This window comes from Podarcis cretensis, assembly GCF_951804945.1.
Source record: "Podarcis cretensis genome assembly, chromosome: Z".
Classification (NCBI taxonomy): Eukaryota; Metazoa; Chordata; class Lepidosauria; order Squamata; family Lacertidae; genus Podarcis; species Podarcis cretensis.
Window position 1 is genome coordinate 46,421,536 of NC_137184.1, and position 14,452 is coordinate 46,435,987.

Genomic DNA, 14,452 nt, shown 5'->3' on the forward strand with positions numbered 1-14,452 from the left:
TGACAACCGCTGCCCGGTTATTAATTGCATTGAACTGGAAAGGGGGAGGAATACCAACAATAAGGGAATGGCAGAATAAGTTCTTAGACTATGCAGAAATGGCTCAATTGACAAATAGATTAAGGGGAAATACAAAACAATCATTTACGCAAAAATGGGATATGTTTAAGAAATACCTACAAAAATATAATAATGACATAACATCTATGGCAGCGTTTGAATGACCCTTGTGTAAATTAAATATTAAATAAGGAAAAATGGTACGATATGTTATAAAAGTATTAGAAAATATAGTAAGAGTAAGGTAAGAAGTATAAGTACATTCTATGTTGTAAATGTAACTTACATCGGGAAATGATGGGAACTCTGTTTTGACATAATTTAGTTTATTGGATTTTTACTTTGGTTTATTTTTGTTTAGTTAGAAAGTATAAGAAAAGAGAATGTATAAGTACAAGCTTAAATCAATATTTAACTGTATAATTATTTAAGGTTGTTATTATTATTATTAGTTTTACCTTTTCTTTGTACATGTATTTAAGATTGACCTTAAGATCCACAAATGACAACACTTTGGAGGTCCCGAGCCGCAAGGTGGTTAGATTGGTCTCAACTAGGGCCAGGGCCTTTTCAGTACTGGCCCTGACTTGGTGGAACATTCTGTCACAAGAGACCAGGGCCCTGCAGGACTTGACATCTTTCCGCAGTGCCTGCAGGACAGAGCTGTTCTGTCTGGCCTTGGGTTTGGACTCAGTCTGACCCCTATGTTTCCCTCCCCTTATGGTTTTGACTTTTTAAATGAGGCTGCATTTTAAATTGCATTTTAACCTGTATTTTAAATTGTTGTTTTGTTTTATTTTTGTTTTTTCTTAATATGTTTTTACCAAAATTTTATTGGTGTTAGCCGCCCTGAGCCTGGCTCTGGCCAGGGAGGGTGGGGTATAAATAAAAAAAAACATTTTTATTATTATTATTTATTTATGATATCCTTTGATGTTAATTAATAATAAAATTTTAATAAAAGAGAGAAAAGAGAAAAGATGGCTGGTGGGCGTAACCTTTTTATGATGGATATTGCCTTTCAAAACTGGAGCCCCTGTTACGATGTATTCTAAAATCAGTTTGCAGGGTTGGGGTATCACCTGCTTCCTGAGCCAATTACTTGTGTTATGAAAGAGCAAAGGCCATATTCCCCAACATCCATCTTAATGCCTCCTCAAGATGACACAGAGCCCACCTTTGCTTTCATTGCTATGAAACCTGTGCTGCTCTTTATAATGACTTTTGCAAAGGACACTGTTTCCCATTTTGTGGGGTGCATATTTGAGAATAGTTATCATGGTGGCTCACCCCCATACACGGGAATTGTAGAATTGGCTGTGCATAGTTAAATTATGGTATACACTCATTCAGCTTTATGCAAAAGGGGGGGGGGGGACTGAAGCAAAGAAGGCAGGGTGGAGAAGCATTAGGACTTGCAGGGACACATCAAAACATTAAATGTACAGTGACACCTGATTATTGTGCAAAAGATGAAAAACATGAACATGCTACTATGGGTTAAAAAGCTTGGATGGTAGAAACCAGAATTTTTTGATGACAGTTTTGATGTAAAGCCAGAATCAGCAAGCAAGCAGGAAACCCCTTCTCTTTGTTGTGCAGCTCATTTTCAAGGCACATGAAAGTCTGAGAGAAAGCAATCATTTGACCCTTGGCAAGATAGTTTGATGCCAAATCCTTAAAAAGAGGGGGGGGGGGAGGTGAGACCCAAGAGGATATAAAAACAGAAACTTTTTTGTGAAGGAAGTAGACCCAGTCTGACTGCAAATATCTATTTTCTGTGTGGGGGCATAGCAAACTTGTACAACTCTCGCATTTACTGGCATAGAGAATTTTGTTCTGAACATTAAGTGGGTTTGGGTTTGATAATACTTTTTTGGTTGTATTTAGCCATCCATCTAAAGAGTAACACACCAAGATCACAATCATTTTGAATTGGCCCGTAAGCTCAGTTTAAGTACAAAAAAGTTGCATGTAATGCAAAATAAAAGCATTAGCTGCTAAAACCTGACAGCACACAAACTTCTTATATATTTTTTATTTGCTAAGCAGCTAAAATGGGGGGAGAGTAGCTTGCTAAGTTTCTGAACAGTCAAAATCCTTAGCATTTTATTAACATGCGCTTTGTGTACTTTGATTTGAGACCATTAAGTAAACAGAAGATTCTTTGAAGGATGATTGTAGAAAAAGAATGAGGCTCAGGATTTAACAGGAGAGTCTTCATTGAAGATTACAAAAAAAAAAAAAAAAATGCTTTGGAAATTTTGCATTTCAATATCAATATGGCACCCGGCACAAAATACAAGGAGAGAGAGAGAGAGAGAGAGAGAGAAGTATAATGCTGAATGGAGAGATAAAGTTACTATTCTGTTCTGACATTGGGTGGTAATCTTATTACTGAATTAATGAAGCAAAATGTGATGAAGTAACCGGATGTCTCCCTGTTATTTGAATTGCTGCAGGAATCATTATTACTCTTTATGGAGAAGGGGGGAAAGCCACAGTAGGATAATAATTTCATTAGGACCAAATGAAATGTCACTGAGTATGGAATGACTGCATTTGAGTTTTCCAGAACTCTTATTTAAGATGGATGTTGTGCAAAACAACAAGGTGTGGAGACAGAAATTTGAAACGGAAGCCCGTACATCTGAAGTTTGTAGCAGTATGGCTGTATGAAGACACCAATTTCCTTTACAACTCAGGTTCATTGCAGAGCTGTTTCAATTCTTCTGCAGTTTGGCTTCCAGCAAAAACTCTGTTATCATGTTGCTGTCTACTGTAGCAGAATTTTGTGCAGTTAATTACATTACAATTACCAGCAGCCCCCTATTTATATGCATTCAATAGGTGTGTGACTGTGCATCCGTGCATCATGCTGAATCTGGAAGTAACTCAAAAATGTCACAGGGTGAGGGTGGAACAGGGTGTTTGCAGGCTTTTTCAGTGGTGTTTCAAATATACGCAATGTCACTTAATCTGGATGCAATCCCCTTATTCCATACCATTCATTATAATGTGAAGGGTATTCATTTCAGTGCAAAGGAAACTCAATGCAACTGCGGTAGGTGGAGGAACCATCAATTACGCTTTGTTTGCAGGCTTTAAACTATAGTGAATACTGGTCATATTGACTTCCAGTCCAGACATGGCACGAATGCGCTCATTTCTGTAAGAATTCTGTCACCTTTATAGTAATAGTCTTTAAAAGGAGATGTTGAGAAGATATACATCACAATCCTAGGCATTTTTACTCAAAATAAATCCTGTATTTTAGATGGATGAATCTAACAATTCGGTTTCTCTGTTCTTAACAATCTTAATTAATATATTTCCAAGCCAGTTTGCAAACCTTTTGTAAAAAAAAGGCCTCTCAGGGTTTTAGTGTGCATTTCTCCTGATAGATACATTTCTATACATTTTGCATACTGTTTTCTTACATTTTTACACTGTGTTTTATTGTACTACAATTTTATGGAATTCAAATTGTAATACAATATATAATAAATAAAAGAAGCATTAATATTAAAAATCAAACAGCATCTAGCACAGCTTATTGCAACATGCAACAGAATCTGCAAAGACCCTCTGCAAAGTTTCAAGTGGTCTATGCTGGGGAGAGTTTGGGAACCACTGAGCTACACTGATAGGCAGCAACTGCCCAGAGTTTCGGCAGCAGACTGTCCCAGCCCTGCCAGGAGATGCCAAGGATGGAACCTGGGGCCTTCTGCATGCCAAACAGGTGCTAGACTATTAAGCTACACCCCCTGCCTCACACACTAGTTCAAGATCACCAAGCAAGCTTCATGGCTGAGTGGAGATTTGAAAATAAGGAAGCAATCCTATGTGCAAGAAGCCAGCATAAAGTTGCACCAGGTCCAATCCTGATTCAAGAGTGGGGCTGCTGCTGCTACTACTCCGCCTAAGCCTGGAAGATGAAAAACAAGCCTTTAAAAAACTGTGTGCTTACATCCAGGTCATGTGACTGAGCTGAAACTGGCTTGAGATCCAGCCTAAGTCTCCCTTCTCTGGCTCCACCCCACGTCTCTTTTTGGGGATTAAAACCACCCTTGGCTCAGTCAGCTTCAGCTCAGAAGGCTGAGCCCTGGCTGAGCTGGGATGAGCAAATGAAGCCACTGAACACAGGCATGCCTCCAGCTGAGCTGTTGTTGGGGGCTTAACCCCAGCCAAGTCAGAAATCAGCCAAGTCAGTAATCAGACAGAGATCCACTGCATCATAAGCTGCTCATCCTGGAAGATCTTGGGCAAAGCATTGCCCACTAAGACATACAGGTTTTCTAACCATGGTTAGGGAGCATCCGGTCCAAGGGCTGAATGTGTTCCACCAGATCAGAGCACATCCCCTCAAGAGCAAACACTCCTTCTCACCAGTCCTGCTTTGGGCTAGAATGGGTATTTAGGCTCTGATCATATGTCTTGTTGTCTAGATGGATGGCAGAGAGAGATGTGTGTGAAGAAATAAGCCTAAAGTAAAGGGGCAGATGGGGCTCATCCACCTGGAAAGGGAGCCCATCTAGGAGAAGGAAAACTTTGATCATAAACCTCCACTGCCTTGTGGGATATATTCAGGAGAAGAAAAGGCCAAGGAGTAAACCCTACACAAATCCAGTGTGGAGTCCCTAAGATGGCTGGATTGCGCCTTATATGCCTTCTTCTGGCAACTTCTGTTGCCAAGCTGGTGCCAAGCGTATTGCTCTGCTTTCCTTTGGACCATATCAGAAAGACCAAGAGAGGGGGATCTTGTTGTCTGGGCAGCCAAGGACCTCCATACACACTGCTCAGTCTTGCGCACCAGGGAGGTCACTTCAGTGCTGCTAATACAGCAGTTTGACTTCAGATGGATGCCAACAGCAACAAAGTTTTTTAAAAAAAATCATTTGTTGCTCCACCTACTTTTGCGTTTGGCTCCACCCACCACTGCCATGTGGCTCCTGGGAGGTGACCTAGAAAGAAATGCTGCTCGTGGCCTGAAAAGGATTTCCCCACGCTTGCTTTAATCCAAAGTTAATGACCTGTGACCATCCAGACATTGCTAGACCACAATTCCCATCATCCCTGCCTTTTGACCATACTAGTTGATGGGAGTTAGGAATTGAAGGGCATTTGGAGAGCCACAAGCTCTGACCGCTACCCTGCAGTAACTCCCACACCTTGCAATTTGTTTTGGTATCTGTGCTGACATTGCATTTGTCTTGTCTTCCTTCTGCGCACGCACGCACACACACACCCTGCACCCGGCGTTAATCTGAGAGTAAACAGAAATAGCATTTGCTGTGCCATGACAGGTACATAGCAAGGCTTTATCTTGCACAGCTGCCTATGGAAATGTAAGTCTGTAGAATTCACCTTGTTCTAACAGCCAGCTTTCTCATAAACAATGCCATCCCTCTGATTAGGTGGGAATCCTTACAGTGTTTCTTTAGAGGAAGGTGTCAGTGAGCTGAAGTGCGTTGGAGCGAGTGAAGCACATGCAGGATGGTGTTTGGCACAGGCAATCATACTGGCAGGAGATAGGCTGGTGTGCCTTTGTTCCCTATCAGATTGGCACAGTGTATGGCCTCTCAATTCATTTAGCACCATAGTACAGTCGTACCTTGGTACTCGAATGCCTTGGCTCCCGAACAAAGTGGCTCCCGAACGCCGCAAACCCAGAAGTAAGTGTTCCAGTTTGCGATCGTTTTTCAGAAGCCAAACTTCCGGTGCAGCTTCCGATTGAGTGCAGGAAGCTTCTGCAGCTCCTGCAGCCAATCAGAAGCAGTGCCTTGGTTTTCAAATGGTTTCAAGAGTCGAACTGACTCCTGGAATGGATTAAGTTCGAGAACCAAGGTACCACTGTACTATTCTGACTCAAGAGAAATAAGTTCCCAGTTGCAAGGAATTTATAATCTGCACTTCAACTGTGCTTGCTTCCATGCTTGACTTTTTTATCTGGACTTGCCATCCTCTGTTTACTCAGTATGAGGGGTGTCAGAGAATTCCGATGAAAACAAAAGCGAGAGCCAAATTTGCCAACATTTGCTTATTCGTCCCATGTTCAGAACAGAAATCAATCCAGACTATATGATTGGCATTTGTTGCCATTGTAGCTTTCAGTCCACAAATGATATGCAGTTGCTGACAGTTGCATTGTGTTTCCTTTGCACTGAAATGAATGGGGTGGAATAACACAATGACAGCACAATATCTCCCTATATACATAAAACTGTAAGGCTGTCATCACACAGCCTCCACTGGAGGATTTGTAGGGCGACATCACAACCCTGGATTTGCATGAAGTTAAACTGGGGGAAGGGGGACGAGAGCAAAAGAGAAAACAGGTTTTATAATGCCAATTTGAAACTAGTTTGAATAAAGGAAATTGAGAGAGAGGAAGTGGTGGTTTTAAACAATGGCAGAGGTGTGAATAGAGTGACACTGAGTGGGGAAAGTGGCAATTTGCAAAAAAAAAAAAAAAAAAAAGGTTTGAGTAGAGCGAGAAGGGAGCTGGGAAAGGCTCTGTTGTGTTAGCTTCAAATATTCCATAGCACTTTCCCACAATCATGTATTTCACTCCTGAGGTCCCAGATTCAATGTAGTAGTTTAGAAGAGATATTTTATTAACAAGCAAACACCCATCCACTGAACTCCACCCTCCCTAACTGAACAAGCTGACAGGCTTGCTCTCCTATTCATCTTTAAAAATACAGTAATGCGGAGTTGAGATATAGACGTGGATACACCAGGCTGGCAGTAGACAATGGATGAACTTTGGGGATTGGAACCGGGGAATGGGGGGGGGAGATTTGGAATCCAAAGGCTGTAAAATTATATATTATTTCTTTCTTTACTTTTTTCATGTTTGTTGTTTGAAAATAGGGGAATTCGTGGAAGGGAAATGGGGTCGATCTTAGGGAATTATATAAAATATAAGGAGAAATGGTTCATTAAGATAAATAAGATAAATTAATTTGGAATAAATGGGTTATTTAAAATTACAAATAAGGTTTTAAAATTTGGGGTAAGAATCTGTGAAATCAATTTAAGGGAAATGGAATACAAGAGGGGGAGGGGGGGGAGTCCGGGAAAGATGCCACTGAAACCAAGTGTAAATCATATTTGTTTTTTCTTTCTTTCTTGCTATCTTTCCTTTTTATTCTGGAAAATTTTTAATAAATATTATTTTAAAAAAATACAATAATGCATATCAGCATGGGGTGTAAGCAGACTGCACAATAGGAGTGGGGATAAGGCATGGAAACAGGGTAATCTGTGTGCAAGGGAGAGTCAGGAACAGTAAGAACAAAGGTGGAGGGGAAAGGGTAGGCGAGGAAAAAATAGGAGTGCAAAGGGGCTTGTGAAAAAGGATGGAGCAGGAGGTAAGAGGATACTGCCCACGTAACTGGTAAGAAAGTGAGAACGGTGCTTACTACTTGCAATGTGTGGGAGAAGGAAGATTCAGGAAGTTACTAGGGGGTGAAGGTGGGGCCAAGATAGGGGTGTGGCTGAGAAAGGGATGTGGCCCAAGGGATGTAACTGAGAAAGGGCATGGCGTGGGGATGGGAGTGGCTGAGAAGGGGGTATATACTGGGGAAAGGGGTGTAGCTGAGAAAGGGCGTGGCCCTGGAAGAGGGGTGTGGCCTGGGGAGAAGGGTAACCATAGTCTAACCACCCCATAAGCTTCTTGCCAGCAAATCATCCATGCTCAATAAACAGGTTCTCTGGAGGAGCCCCCAAAGAGGCTGCCATAACAGTCCAGGCAGGGCTGCAGAAGTATGTACATGACACACAGCTATAGGAGATGATGGCCTTCATTAGTCTTAAAGAGCTCCAGCCATGGTGAAACAAACTCATCCATGGAAATGGAAAGCCATTTCTGTGTGTGCATATGTTGGAGGTGACATATGAGGTGTCCAATTTGGGAAGATGGGACAAATCTTCAAATCAGCTCATGTACAGTTATCTATCCACACACACACAAACACCAGCAAAACCACCCCTCACTCGAGCTAATGAGGTTTTATCAACCAAAAAGTTGTGGAAAGCAGGAGCTACAAGGCCCGATGAAGTTTATGTTATCATGGGATAACTGGCAGTGTCAGGAAGCCAGGTGCCTCCACAGCAAAGAAAAATGCAAGTTTAGCATCCTCAGAAAGCAGATAATGTCCACTGCTTGTATGGTGGGTCAGTGCTTATAGTACCTCCTCCTCCTGCGTGAGTGGTGTCATTTTGGCTTCCTGAGTTGTTGCACCTGCACACCTGATAATTGGACATAGAGGGACTGGTTGATGGTAGGAATTTATATCCCCAAAGAAGATGTACTAATCTACTGTACAGAAGTAAAACATACATTTGATTCTCCATCCACTTTTGCATGCCCAGCGCTAGCATACACTCCACAGTTTGCCTAGGAAGGAATGTGGTCCTCAGACTGAAAAGTTTTCCCCAACCCTGCTCTAAACTGAATGTGGCTAAAACATCCTGCCTAATTTTTGCATTTGATTATGATGATGTGTAACACTTTGCCCAAGGAAGAGTCCTGGAGAACTCAAAAACCACATCATTATTTTGTGACATTCAGTTTGGTCCTAATAAAAAGCATGGCTCAAGCGTGAATTTTGGATCTTTTTGTATGGACCAACCATGGCTACCTCCTGAAGCCGAAATGGGGCTCATAAAACAACTTTTGAAAGGCAAAGCCGGAAGGCAGCACAAGCCCACTGCCTGCACCTAATTCATATCTTGATGCCTTCCCCCCACCCATCCGTCAACCATCTTTCAGAGAAGTAATCAAGAACTTGCTTGTTCACCAGTCTCCAATGAAGATCCCCTCCACTCCTCCATCTTCTCTGCCTCAGGGTGATAGCTGATTTGCATAATTCAAGATGGCAGTCCTAAAAGGGTCTCACGCTAATCGAATAAGTCATCCCAACAACTTCGGTAATTAGCCGGAACTGCACAGACCTACCTGTCCCTGTCTGCTCCACCTCCATTGCTTCCGATTTCATCCCAGCTACATCCCACAGGAAGAAAAGTCTCTCCTTCTCTCAAGCAGGCCAGGGCAGGAGGGGAACAAGGAATGTGGGGTACACCACTAAACACAAGACTAGGATGGTTCTACCAACATCACCCTCTACAGATCATCATACACCCCCTCATGAGCCACACACCTTCCCCAAGCCTGCTTTGCACCCAGGTCTGGCCCACCCATGAAGCAAGGCAAAGTGACTGCCTCTGGCAGCAGGATACATAGGGGCAGTAGGTTTGACCTCCAAGGAAAGCATCATCTGCTGCTGCCGCCATGGTAGCAGCTGCACACTCCTTGCAGGTGGGATCTGCTGCCTACGTGCCCCTCTTTCCTCCTGGGCTGGGACAAACTTCCTCTACATGTGACCAGAGGTGGGCGTGACCTTACCTGTGCAGGTAACAAAATAGCACAGACCTGGCCACCACATCTCTCTCTGACTCCATTCCTCGAAGAAGCAACATCTCCTTAGCCTGAGATGCTCTCTTGGCTTCCAGCCAAGAGAGGACAAAGGAACTATCTCCTTATGGGATAGATTCCATGTGTGTATATTTTGTTACTTAAGTCTGCCTTCTGGGATCCATCTGTGAAGAGAATGTGTGAGTAAACTATTTTATACCGTTTATACAAGACTGTGTCGTATCTATTCTTTTTAGGAGAGAATAAAGGGAAATTACCAGGAAACTTATTTTAGAGGCTTAAGCAATCCTGGCAACAACTTATCCGCTGTGTAAGTTTAAAAGGGAATGTTACTCTGCTAAATTATAGAACTTGCTAACACAAGTTGGGAAGGATATTATTAAACAATATATCCTCTCCTGCCTCCCTGAACATTCTCACACTGGCGTGATTCAGAGAGATCCCCTTCCCCCCTGCAACAGCCTTGGTTCCCAGTTCAGCTGTTGGATGAGGTTGATTTCATAGAATTGTAGGACGGGAAGAGACCACGAGGGTCATGCAGTTCAAACCCTGCAATGCAAGAATCTTTTGACCAAGGTGGGGCTCAAACCCATGATCCTGAGATTAAAAATCTCATGGCTTACCAACTGGACCTTCCCTCTTGTTCCTGGTGTAGATTTTCACTCCCTGCAACCTTCTTCATGGGTGGGGCGGGAAGCACCATTTTGCGATTTGCCTCAGGTGCCAAAATGTCTTTAGCCAGCCCTGCTTGCAGCCTCCTTGAGTGGTTTTGCCTGGCAGAAATGCATCCTTGAATTCTTATGATGCCTCTTGCTTACCTGGCTGAAGGATAGAGACTAACCAACCATACAATGGTAATATTCACATTTGCTGCACTGTCCACTTTTGCCTCTGGCCCCTCTCACCCTTGCCATGTGTCACCCAAAAGTTTGCGCTCTGTCTGAAATGCGGACCTCTGTCTGAAAAAGCTTCCCATGTTCTATGCAACCAAACAATAGTCCTTCCATCCTTCTTTCTGTCCAGGTCCTTCAGCAGATTTGGGGAACCTGTTGCTCTCCAGATGCTGAACAGACTCTCTTGGAAGGTGGTGGGTTCTCTTTCATGGGAGGTTTTTAAGCAAAGGCTGGATGGCCATCTGCCAGGGATGCTCTCGTTGAGATTCCTGCATTGCAGGGGGTCGGACTAGATGACCCTTGGGTACCTTCCAAATCTACAGTTCTATGGACAGCCAGCATCACCAATTGTCAGGGACAATGGGAGGGCCACAGGTTTTCCACGCCTGGTGTGGAACAACCAAGCATGCAAAACCATTCCTAGGAAGAAACTCAGTTCCCTGATCAAACTTGACCGTGTGGCAGCACCCACTAACTCCAGCAAGGATTCACTGCAAACACTCACTTTTCTCATATCTTTGGAGGGGAAGGGAGCTAGGGGGAAGCTGGTGTGCATATACCCATAAAAGGCTGCAATTTAGCTCATAAACTGCAGAGGCAGGCAGAGCAATGAAGAGAATATGAGGTGGAAGCCGGAGCAGAATCTACAATGAAAAGCATTAATAAAAGACGCATTTTGAGCTTGTGCTCTGTTAGAAGCTTACACAGTCTATTAGCAAAACAGCATATTGTATTCCAGGATGCCATATGGTATCTCACTAACTCAGCACATAAATCCCTAATACAATTAGAAGCTCCGATGTCCATGTTGCTTTAGTGCTTCTGAGGTTCCCCGCTTCCATATCTGAAAGAATTTAAGGATTACTTTAAAATACAGGGATGTTTGTAAATACTATAGAGCAGCAAGAAGGAAATGAGTATAGGAGCATTCACACAACTAAATAGCTCCTCTTCTTGGTAGAAATGGGAAAATCTGTCAATTTTTGTTCCCTCGGTTACTTGTTTTTCCAACCTTAGATTCAGTTCTCTACCTTTCCGCAACAAATTGTGATTTTAAAAAAATCCTTTTGAATGTTCTTCAGAATTTTTTTCTGAGTTTCCCTTAACAAAACACATTATTGTATGCAATCTAATTCACTGGTACACACATTTTTGCAAGCAATCTTCCTGCATATAATAAATGTTTGTTTGTTTGTTTGTTTGTTTGTTTGTTTGTTTGTTTGATTAATATAGACACTGACATGCACACATTCACATAATATACGGTATGTATTTCAGGAAGAGTTAAGGGCTTAGCTCCATGGTGGAACATCTGCTATGCATTCAGAAGGTCCCTGGTTCAATCTCTGGAATCTCTAGGTAGGGTTGCGAGAGACCCCTGGTCCTAGAGAACCACTGCCAGTCAGTGTATGCAGTACTGAGCTAGATAGGCCAGTGGTATAAGGTAGCTTCCTATTTAAACTACTACTTCACTCCCAGAACCATAAGGACTGGAATCCTACATTATTTTTACTGGGAAGGAAAATAGCTCTGTGGCATCTCCAGGTAGGGCTGGGAATGTCTCCTGTCTGAAGCTCAGGAGAGATGCTGCCAGTTAGTGTAGACCATACTGAGCTAGGCGGATGAAGGGTATGACTCATAAAATCATAGACTTGTAGAGTTGGAAGGGACACAGCTAGTGAACCCCTGGCAGGTGGACATCTAACCTCTGGGAGAGAGATCACTGAGACTAAAATCTGAAGAAAAATATGGAGAGAATCCTACTAAATCGATTCATGTTGATCATCTGGGCTGCTCCCTAAAGTGTTGCGGCACCAGTTCCCTGCACAATGAGAACTCCGATCTTCTTTCCCCAAGGAAACAATTCTGCAGCTTGATGAAGCTCACTGTCAGATATTTCTTTCTCTCTCCCATCCTGTCTTCTAAGGCCTGAATGTCCTCATTTCTTAAACTTATCAATGCCATCTCCAACTCCTCGAAAGATTCCATCAATGGTGTCTCTGAAAAATTTTACATATCACTTGAGGAGACAGGTGAACTAATACCAGTGTACTGGAAGAAGCAAAGATCACCAGTGTTGAAGCAATGATTCTTCAACATCAGCTTCGTTGGACTGATCATGTTGTGCAGATGCCTAATTGTCGTCTCCCAAAGCAACTACTCGATTTTGAACTTAAGAATGGAAAGTGCAATGCTGGTGGTCAACAAAAGAGGTTTAAAGACTCTCTCAAGGCAAATCTTTAAAAAAAAGGAGTATAAACACCGACAACTGGGAAACACTGGCCTGCAAGCGCTCCAATTGAACAGCCATTACCAAAAGCTTCATGGACAAGCACAAGAATAAGCACAAACTCAGAACGAAAGGGAGAAATTATCTAAGAGCTTGGCAAATCCTCACCACAATCCACTCCTGCCCAGAAACCTATGTCCCCATTGCAGAAGAACGTGTGGATCCAGAACTGGCCTCCACAGTCACTTACAGAAACACCGTTAAGACCATATTCATGGAAGACAATCTTACTCAGCTATGAGTTATCACCAAAGAAGAAGTGCTCGTTTTTTAAACTCCATGTTGCTTGGCATCTTAAGGCAGCCTTCTCCAACCTGGTTCCCTCCAGATGTTTTGGAGCACAATGTCGTGCTGGCAGTGGGGCTGGTGAGAGTTGTGCTCCAAAGTGTCCCTGGGAAGACTGGTGTTGGGTCTGTGTCTGCTATTGTCATCAGTAGCAATTTGTAAATTCACAATATTGTTAGCTGCTTGGGGCTAGGGCTTCACCTTTGCTTGGAAATGTAGTGCCAAGCATTACCTAATAGTCCAAATGAATAATAGTATAATAATAATATTAAAATAATTTATTACTTATATCCCGCTCATCTCGCCGAGCCTCCCCAGCCATCTGGGCAGTTTGCAATAGAATATTAAAAACACGATAAAACATCAAACATTAAAAACTTCCCTAAACAGGGCTGCCTTCAGATGTTTTCTAAAAGTCAGGTAGTTGTTTATTTCCTTGACATCTGATGGGAGGGTGTTCCATGGGGCGGGCGCCACTACTAAGAAGGCCCACTGCCTGGTTCTATGTAACCTCACTTCTCACAGTGAGGGAACCACCAGAAGGCCCTCGGTGCTGGATCTCAGTGTCCGGGCAGAACAATGGGGGTGGAGATGCTCCTTCAGATATGCTGGACCGAGGCCGTTTAGGGCTTTAAAGGTTAGCACCAACACTTTGAATTGTGCTTGGAAACATACTTGGAACCAATGTAGGTCTTTCAGGACCAGCATTATGTGGTCTCGGCAGCCGCTCCCAGTCACCAGTCTAGCTGCCACATTCTGGATTAATTGCAGTTTCCGAGTCACCTTGAAAGGTAGCCCCACGTAGAGTGCATTGCAGTAGTCCAAGCGGGAGATAACCAGAGCATGCACTACTCTGGCAAAACAGTCTGCAGGCAGGTAGGGACTCAGCTTGCATACCAGATCGAACTGGTAGACAGCTGCCCTGGACACAGAATTGACCTGCGCCTCCATGGACAACTGTGAGTCCAAAATGACTCCCAGGCTGCGCACCTGGTCCTTCAGGGGCACAGTTACCCCATTCAGGACCAGGGAGTCCCCCACACCTGCCCGCCCCCTCTCCCCCTATTATAGACTTATACGACATAGCTGCATACCTGAACTGACCCCGCTAGTACCAGAGAGAGATGGCGGCAGAGGGAGAAAAAGAGGGAACAAAAGAAAAAGCCTTGTTCTATAAGCACCTGTAGTTTGAAGACCAAGAAACGGGAAGAAAATGAGAATAGCTTTGGCCTCAAAGACACATCCTTCTATTTCTTAAGCATCCAGATCAGACCCACAAGGGCAGATAAATTCTGCTTTTTGTTAATCTGTTCAAATCAATGAGAGATCAGTCCAACTGGAAGTGTGGAAAGGGAAGACATTGTAAGAGGAACTACTCCACCTGATCATGTGAAATCTCCCCCTCCCCTTCCTTCCGCCTCATGCCAGAGTTTCCCTACTCCTCGCAGCCCAAATCTACAGGGGGGCTAATCCTCCAAATGC